Source organism: Lactuca virosa, chromosome 5 (assembly GCF_052849685.1).
Source record: "Lactuca virosa cultivar CGN04683 chromosome 5, Lactuca_virosa_CGN04683_v6, whole genome shotgun sequence".
Classification (NCBI taxonomy): Eukaryota; Viridiplantae; Streptophyta; class Magnoliopsida; order Asterales; family Asteraceae; genus Lactuca; species Lactuca virosa.
The window spans coordinates 15,266,401-15,275,960 of NC_136430.1; the positions used below are offsets into that span (position 1 = coordinate 15,266,401).

Genomic DNA, 9,560 nt, shown 5'->3' on the forward strand with positions numbered 1-9,560 from the left:
TCAGGGGCAAAAAGGTAATTTCACATAGAAAAATGTAGCATGCTTCTTTTGCAGTGCGTCATAGCTCAGGGGCAAAGAGGTAATTTGACAGAGAAACATGATTATCTTACCATGTATGAGCAGAAGGCAAACGATCAGAGCTTCCATAAACTTTATGAATCTGATTGGTGGTGCTAGTCTTTGGATTAGCTTGAAATCCATTCCCAAATCCAGGCATCACCTCCCTTTCAGACAGCCAATAAACATGTTTGTATCATACACAACTAATAAACCATGTTAATTCTTCAAGCAAATTTAAATAAATACACAATGGGGGTTACTCATCTTACTAACTGTAGCTATTTGGAATTCAGACAGCCATGCAACCTCTCTTACAATGGGGGTTACTCATTTCTAGAAAGAGACCTTGAAGATTCCTCCTTGTGAATCGGCTAACTAGAAGTGGGACATGTTGATCAAGATTCAAAAGCATATATATCAATATCAGTAAACTAAGATCAGGACTTACTCGTATTTTCTAGAAAGAATTCTTAGCACAAATAGAGCTCCAAAAACTTGCTGCCCTTGTAAATTAAGTGTCACCTAATGCAAAAGACCTGACCGTTGCTCAGGATAATCAGCATGTATGATTGTCTTGAGACACTCGCCCAACTGTGCCCTGTAAAGTGTAAAAAGAATATGATGATTTGTTGACAAAGAACAAAAGAAGCAATATCTAAAGTAATTGTCTTTACCTCAACAATGTAGGAACTTGTTCTACAAAAACAAGGATGTTCTGCCTCACCAAATCCTTATCACTTGGCAAAATCTTGGATTGTTCATCTACGTTAGCAAAGAATGTATTAAAGGATATTTAGAAGTTGGTAGGCTTTTAAGCTAAATTTTCTCCAAAACAGGAGGCATTAAGTTGTATGGATGCAGTTCAGTAGGATCAAATTGAAGTGTATTAGAGAAAACATTTACCTGGATCATGAGGTGACCAGCTTTCTGCTATGAAGTTATTAAAATGAATGCTTGCAACCTGCCTCACTGCCAAATCACAAGTTCCATCTACTATTATCTGCAGCAGCCTCACCAAATGATGAGGAGTATACTAATACTGAAAAGGAAAATTATTTCCAAATTAACATAATAAACTCGCACAAAACAAACGGAAAACTAAAATTACATGACTCATTCACTATAACAAACTGTTCAATTCATCGTGAAAGTAAGATTCCATCCACAAACACAAAATTCGTGATATAGTCTTTTAGCAGGTTAATTTATATTTCATCTGTTCAAACTTATACACAAACCTTAGTTCTCTTAGTTCTCTTACTCATTTGTATTGTTTTGTAGTACGTTTGGCTCTAGGATTCTTCATATTAGCCACACTTAGATTTTTATGTGTTCAGGTATTAAAGTTTTACTTTTTTATGTTTAAGTTGTTTGTCATTAGTTAAAAAGAAACGAGCCTTTAGTCAACTTACCAATCTCATTTCCATGTGCCATGTCAGCAGCATTAGCGTGGTCAACAACAGTCTTACTTCTGATTCAAATTTGAGTAATTAAATGAATCAAACCTCATTTTCCAAGATTTTATTAAGAAAAAAAAGATTTCCATGACTAACCAGTTTCATTTAAATTGAGCAGAAGTTGTTCCCTTGATGGAAGAGCACATATTCCTGTAGAAAATGCAGTTCTAACAGCCCATGAATGATATGGCGCACACACTTGTTGATAAGCTGCATCTTTTAGGGAGTAATCGCTGAATCATCACCACAAGAATGTGCAATTAATAACACTAGAATTAATAAATACAATCAGGTGTAATAAGTCATAAGAACATACTTGTTTTATAGAAAATTCTGGAATAATTCTCGAATTAGGTCAAGACCCTGTCTAACTCTGCGAAGATTATGAGTATGGATACCACGTGACTTCACTGTCTTCCATTTTACATCATAATCAACTACACTGCTTAAACTCACATAGCGTTCTGATGCTTCTTCTAGATCACGCACCTGAAAACCAAATAGAGGATTTTGAATGAAGAGCACATAAACGAAAGAATACAGAAACGAAAGAACACAGAAACGAAAGAACATGCATCACAAAATGGCTTTAATTTCAAAACAGGAAAATCGCCATTTCTTCCATCTATAATCAGATTCGAAATTTCCTCAAATGCATCAGCGATTAAAAAAAGAGAGGTTCGTGTTCCAGCGTCTTCAAATTCATCACCGCCGGTATAATCCATCCTCTTGGAGTTGCTCCTGAGATCACACAATTTGAGACAAGCAACAAAACGCAGTTTCCGAATCATCAATTGTAAAAGTTAAACACAAATTGTAAGAGAAATCGCGTCTGCTCAGATCCATATTTTCCCCAAAAGCGTATGATATTGTCGGATAGATTTGGGAGGTTGATGAATGTAAGATTTGCAAGTGCTCTGAAAACAAGAACAATTCAAGAGCAGGGGATCACAGGGAGAAATTTGGGAATAACTTTGATCGTACAATGCAAATTTGAATCACGAGCTTGAAACAACAAATTTGGGGGAAATTCAAGAAGAAGTGATCATTTCATATCAGCAAAGAACCCTAGCTTTGATCGTACAATGCAAATTTGAGAAATGAGTTTGTGAAACTTTGGAATAACTTTTCAGTTAGCCGAGTTGGGCAGAATCAAATGCTTGTTGTCTGGATTAGATTTGGAAGTAATAGAAAAGAACCCAGTCGCATTCGTTTTCTCCGCCGTTGACGACGGTTTGTGGAGACGATGATGTCATCGTGTACTGCGATGTGGCGTTCCGATCTTGAACCGACATTTTGAGATGGCGGAAGTGTTTGCTTAGGCACTTCGAACTCTTAAATTATGAGGTTCGATGTTGGTGGTGGCGGCTTAGGGCTTGCAGAGAGAGAGAGAGAGAGAGAGAGAGAGAGAGAGAGAGAGAGAGACGAACTGCTTAAAGGATTATTAGGGCTTTTTGGTAGAGGATTTTATAAGAAGAAGAAGGAGATGCATCGGCGGGCTGTTTAATTTTTTGGTATTTCATTTCCCCCTAAAAGAACGCGCCTTCCTAAAGAAAAATATAAAGCGACAGTTTTAGACGACATGCTTTTTTATGATAGGTGCCCTCCGTGTTTTTAATTTTTTTTGTTGGACACTATTTTTAGGGCACGCACAAATGCGTGCCCTCTATCCTTCAAATTTTGCAAAACTGACATTATTTTTTAGGGCACGCACAAACGCACGTCTTCTATCAGCGAGTGTCATTGTTTGCGCGTCATTAAAGGGCTGTTTTCTAGTAGTGCAAAATCCTTATCCCTAGGATATAGGCAGCTTCTCCAAGGTCCTTCATAACGAAACACTTCCCAAGCCAGGACTTCTTTTCCTGCAGAGTTGGGATGTCATTTCCTATGAGTAGTATGTCATCCACATACAATACCAAAAAGATAACTATACTCCCACTAGCCTTGACATATACACAAGATTCATCTTCGCTCCTCGAAAAGCCAAACTCTTTGACTTTCTCATCGAAACAAAGATTCCATCTGCGAGGTGCTTGTTTCAATCCATAGATGGATTTCTCAAGCTTACACACTCTATTAGGGTACTCTGTACTGACAAAACCCTCTGGCTGACTCATGTAAACATCTTCAGCCAACCTTCCATTAAGGAAAGCGGTTTTGACTTCCATTTGCCATATTTCATAATCATGAAATGCAGCAATGGCTAGCATAACCCTAATAGACTTAATCTTTGCTACTGGTGAAAAGGTCTCATTATAATCAACTCCCGGAGTTTGAGAAAAGCCATTTGCAACCAGTCGTGACTTATAAGTGTGTACATTAACATCCATGTCTGTCTTCTTCTTGAAGATCCATTTGCACCCGACTATCTTACGACCTGGTACATTGTCAACCAAGTTCCAAACTTGATTGTCATACATGGACTGTATCTCACTGTCCATAGCCTCTTTCCATTTAGCAGCCTCAGGGCCTGCCATGGCTTCCATGCAACTGTTAGGTTCATCCAGACTTACCAGTGTGCTATCACTGATAAGTGTATCACCTTCCACAGTAATATGGAAACCATAGTAATGCTCAGGTGCATTCCTAACTCTCGTGGAACGCCTCAGAGGTACTGACTCATCTATCGGATCAACAGGAGTTTCCTCCTCGGGTTGATTGCTAGGGTTTGAGGTTCCTTCACCACTTGATTCTTGAATTTCTTCAAGGTCAATTTGCCTCCCACTGTTTCCTTGCCTTATGAACTCTCTCTCTCTCTCTCTCTCTCTCTCTCTCTCGAAAGACTCCTCTCCTTGCTACAAAGACCACATTATCACTGGGTTTGTAGAAGAGGTAACCAAATGATCTCTATGGGTAGCCGATAAAAATACACCTCTCACTTCGAGGTTCGAGCTTATCGTGAGTCTCACGCCTCATGAAAGCCTCGCAACCCCAGATCTTGATGTGGTCTAGATTGGGAACTTTTCCAGTCCACATCTGATGAGGTGTTTTGGCAACCTTTTTGGTAGGGACTAGATTAAGGATATGGGCGGCAGTCTCTAAGGCGTACCCCCAAAATGAGATTGGTAGCGAAGCTCGACTCATCGTGGAACGAACATATCCAACAAGGTTCGATTACGCCTCTCAGCCACATCATTAAGCTGTGGTGTTCTGGGAGGTGTCAATTGTGAGACAATCCCACATTCCTTAAGATAGTCAAGGAACTCTGTACTAAGATACTCACCACCTCGATCGGATCGAAGCATCTTAATGTTCCTGCCCAACTGATTCTCCACTTCCTGTTTAAACTCCATGAACTTTTCAAAGGTTTCTGACTTATGCTTGATTAAGTAGATATATCCATATCTACTATATTCATCAGTAAAAGTCACATAGAAGCGGTTAGCATCCCTTGTTGCGGTTCTGAAGGGTCCACACACATCTGTGTGTATAAGATCCAACAAACCTTCACCCCTAGCACAAGTACCAGTGAAGGGTGACTTTGTCATTTTCCCAACCAAACAAGATTCACAACTATCATCTGACTTTAGGTCAAATGACTCCAAGACTCCATCATTTTGGAGTTGGCCTATACGTTTCTTACTTACATGTCCAAGAAGACAATGCGATAATGATGCTTTATCCAAGCTAGTGGAAGAATAGATACACAATACATTATTTCTTAGGTTATCTACAACCGACACAGTTTCATACACACCATCACAAGGTAATGCTTTAAAATAAAGAACATTATTAAAGAAAGCATTAATACCACCACATTCATTATCAAACGAAAAGGCAAAACCTTGTTTGTACAAACAATGAAAGGAAATAATATTTCTCGCCATTTCAGACGAGTAATAACATTTATTCAAATCTAATGTTAACCCACTACTTAGCAACAAAGAATAAACTCCAATCTTGGTGACAGGTGTAACTTTCCTATTGCCCATGATCAAGTTTATCTTCCCATGCTCCACATTCTCACTTCTTCTTTGTCCCTGCAAATCAGAACATATGTGAATACCACAACATGTATCAAGGACCCAAGAGTTAGAATAGGGTGAATTATTAGACAATATAGTGTAAATACCTGCATGGTTGGGTTTCACTTTCCCATCCTTAACATCTTGCAAGTACTTTGGGCAGTTTCGCTTCCAGTGCGCCTTTTCATGGCAATAGAAGCATTCAGCCTCATTAGGGTTGGCAGAAGGAGTGACAAAACCTTTCTTGGTTCCACTTGAAGAGGAGCCATTAAGGGACTTTCCCTTGGTACCCTTCGAAGGGATCTTCCTCTTCTTCCCTTTACCTCTCCCAATAGCCAGAACAGGGGCATTGGTAGGAGTAGAAGTAGTAACAACCGATTTACCTTTAAGACCAATTTCGGCGATCTTCATAAGTCCTTGAAGTTTGCTGAGTGTAACTTCCTCCTTGTTCATATGGTATGTTATTCGGAATTGATCATAACACGAAGGTAAGGAGTGCAAAATGATATCAATTGCCAACTCCTCTGGGAAGTTCACATTTAGTTTCAGCAAATGGTCCACATACCTTTGCTTTTCTGAATGTGGCCCGTGATGGGTTCACCATCCTTCATCCGGGTTGTTATCATGGAGGAGATAACTTCATACGCTCTTGTCGAGCACTCTAATGGTAGCGGTCCATCAAGTCCTGGTGCATCTCAAAAGGGTAATAGTCCTCATAGGACTTTTGGAGCTCAGCTGTCATTGTGGCCAACATGATATATGCCACTTTGGTGGCATCTCTCTCACGTGCTCGGAATTCAGCGATCTCCTCTGGAGTAGCAGACGACTCATCAAGTTCCTTTAGCTCCTTGTCGAGGACATATTCCTTGTCCTCATACCAAGTGACCATCTTGATGGTCCTGATCCAATCCATAAAGTTAGATCCATCGAATATGACTCTCCCACAAAGGTTCATGAGAGAGAAGGAGCCGGTAGGGTTTGAGCCTGAAGCAGCATTGTTGGAAGACATCTAAAAAAGAAGAAAGACAAGTTTAGATTAGATACAAAGATAGTCCTTAATAAGACACCCAAATGTAATATTAAGGCTAGGACCAAACACAATATTTTATAACTTAGAAGAGGGATGTCGTAATCCAAGCTATAAAATATTTGAATGTAGGTGAATGATGATTCACCAATTTCCACCATGAAAAACGAAACAAATTATTAGGTTTTAATTGGTTTTGAAACTCCTAGATTCTTTGAGATTCATTGAACTTTTCAATGGCATGTTTCAATCTCGAGTGTGCCCTTCAAGTTTTGTGACTAGGATGCCGAGGATCACAAAACAAGGTGTGAAGTAACCATGCAAATTACTTGGTACTCTTAATGTTTATCACTCAACCGATGTGCCGGTTAACCACACATTCTCCACCGATCTATGATAAACCTTAATCCACCCTTTTCCTACCTTATTAAGTCCAGGTTAGTGTGCCGGTTAACCACACACGCTCCACTAACGACTTAAGCAAAGTGCAAAGTGTAATTTCATGGGTTAGCACCTTATTCACATTTTCCTAAAGTAACTAAGATTGGGAATTTATAAAAACATTTAGTTACTTTACATTCATCATACTTTTAATGAGGATTAAAGTCACTGTCCTACCCGTTCAGCTAACGACCCTCCACCAGTCAAGGAAGCGGTGGGTGAGAGTAGACACCCATTAAGCTGCCATTTTATTGGCAACAACCTTATACCCCCTTATAGACCGGCTTCGTGAATGAGGCCTACTAACGGTAAAATGACTTGTTCTTATATATATATATATATATATGTATATATATATATATATATATATATATATATATATTATTAGCTTATAATAGTATAAAGTATAAGGGTTGAATTTTAACTTTTAAAATTCTAGGGGTTGGAACTAAAGTTCACTAAAATGTGTGAGACTATACATGTTCCAAAACTTAAGGGCAAGTTTTGTAACTTTCAAAACTTTTCGTCTTTCATAACTTATGAGTTATTGGTTTATTAAGACGAGAGACTTTTCATTTTATGTAATCTATATGTTTCTTTAATGGACTTTAAAAGAGGACTTTTGGTAATACATAACTTGAGGACAAATTATGGATGCAATTAAAACACATAATGATCAAGAATTAAACTAACAAGCAAGTTGCAAATAATTCCTATGATATTCTAAACTCATAAGTGTATGAATATCCATATCAACAATTTCAAGAATCATAAAAAATACATATAAGACTTGAAATTTTGATAATAGCCATTGAAAATGGATTAGCATAACCATTACACCATCTAAAACAAGTTTTATAAGACCAAAACAGTTTAGGGTAATGTTTCTAGTCCATTTCCAGCAGCAAAACTCGAAAAACTGCACTCTGGGCATTCTACTCGTCGAGTGCAAGAACCTACTCGACGAGTAGGATGATTTTACACATGGACTCGTTGAGTCCCCCCATGGAATCTGCGAGTTCCTTCAGCAGAATGCATAATTTTCGACTTTCTTCAACAATTTGCATCAAGTATCAAGAAAACAAGCCTAGGCTCTGATATCACTGATGGGTTTTGAGCATTCTAACACTCCTATGGTGTACATGCAACCCTAGAAACCTTGGATCTATGTTTTACTAAGATACATACAATATTTTTTCCAAGGTTCTTAACCTAACTAGCATGGCATGGGGAACTTTGAAACATAATAAGCTAGTAGAGTTACATACCTTTTAGTAGTGGTTGATTGCTTGGAGTTTGAGAGCCTAGCACCAATAATGTGGATGCCTCAAATGGAAGTCACAAATCACCAAAAACCTTGGTAACTTGAGAGAATAGTAGAACACTTCTAGAAATCGGCCACCCTTAGTTCCCACACAAAAAACTAGTGCAATTTCAAGTGCCAAGGACTCCTTTATATAGTGTGGTGGATTAGGGTTACATCCATGTAACCCTAATACCCATGACCTTTCATTTCCATGAGATCCATGGGTTAAAGCTCCATGGACTATCCATGGACTCACCCTGCAAGCCTAGCCCATTCTAAATAAGCATTAACCCACACTATATAAATACAAGAGACCATATTCAATTAGTCACACTTTTGATCACCAAATTAATTCTAGTTTTATTTTAGATCAAGACTAATTAAATAATATGATTTCATATTAATATATTAGAACTTATAACATATTAATAAATCATAACTTATCCTATTCTCAAAAGATTATCCATATAAATTGTTCGGGTGAAGTGTAACCGAAATGGACCATGCCGGGTCGGGTCAAGTACATCTCAAATATAGTTATGGACTTAGACACCTTATCCAACACAAACGTCCTAAGATATATGCCCGCTTCCTTTTCCCAAATCGCGCTTCCACACTCATATTTCCTTCACTAGCAGAATCACCAGCTGCACTTGCAACACGCGAGAGTGCGGCTCGCTCCTCGATTTTGGCAATCAATCTGTCAGTGATCCGACCAATGATGCTGGACAACTCCTCCAGTAATATCTGCGAAACCTCAGCAACAATCCAAACACGAAATATTGTGTCATTTGCATCCAACGTAGAGGTATTCACTCCTCTTCCAGGCATCGACATCCTCACACCCGATCCCGACCCGGATCCAACTTCAATTCATCTCGTCATCACCATACTCGCAAACTAAAAATAAGCCAAAGCGATATCAGATAACATGCCTATCATTTTTGGATGAGTGTCTAAGCCCGTAAGTATATTTGGTAAGTACTTGACCCGGTTGTGCATGGTCCTTTTGGGTTACCTTTACCAAAGCAACATGATATGATGATTTATTAAGTGAGAGGTTATTATGGTTTATTAATATATTATATGAATAATATATTAAAGGATAAATCATATAGTTTAAATAATATTAAGCAAGAATTAATTAAGAATTAATTCTGTGACTAAAAAACATTAATTAAATAAGGGGGACTTAAACTGTCAAATGTGTGATAGTTGAGTATTGGGCTGAGGAGCCTCTTGGACTAGGCATGGACGAAATTAGGATGTGCCCATCCATAATTTCGGCCGTAAGGCCCTATTCC

The 9,560-nt window shown here is 38.5% G+C and overlaps 1 long non-coding RNA gene and 1 pseudogene across 1 annotated transcript; both read right to left on the bottom strand.

Annotated features, from left to right (window-relative positions):
• Positions 1-605: 605 nt before the first annotated feature.
• LOC145112782 (uncharacterized) lies at positions 606-1,095 on the bottom strand. The gene is made up of 3 exons (XR_013710650.1): positions 964-1,095; positions 735-822; positions 606-658 (listed from the first exon to the last, which is right to left on the bottom strand). It is a non-coding gene; the product is annotated as an uncharacterized LOC145112782 (long non-coding RNA).
• A 513-nt stretch (positions 1,096-1,608) lies between these two features.
• LOC145111024 (ACD11 homolog protein pseudogene) lies at positions 1,609-9,093 on the bottom strand (annotated as a pseudogene).
• Between the last annotated feature and the right edge of the window lie 467 nt (positions 9,094-9,560).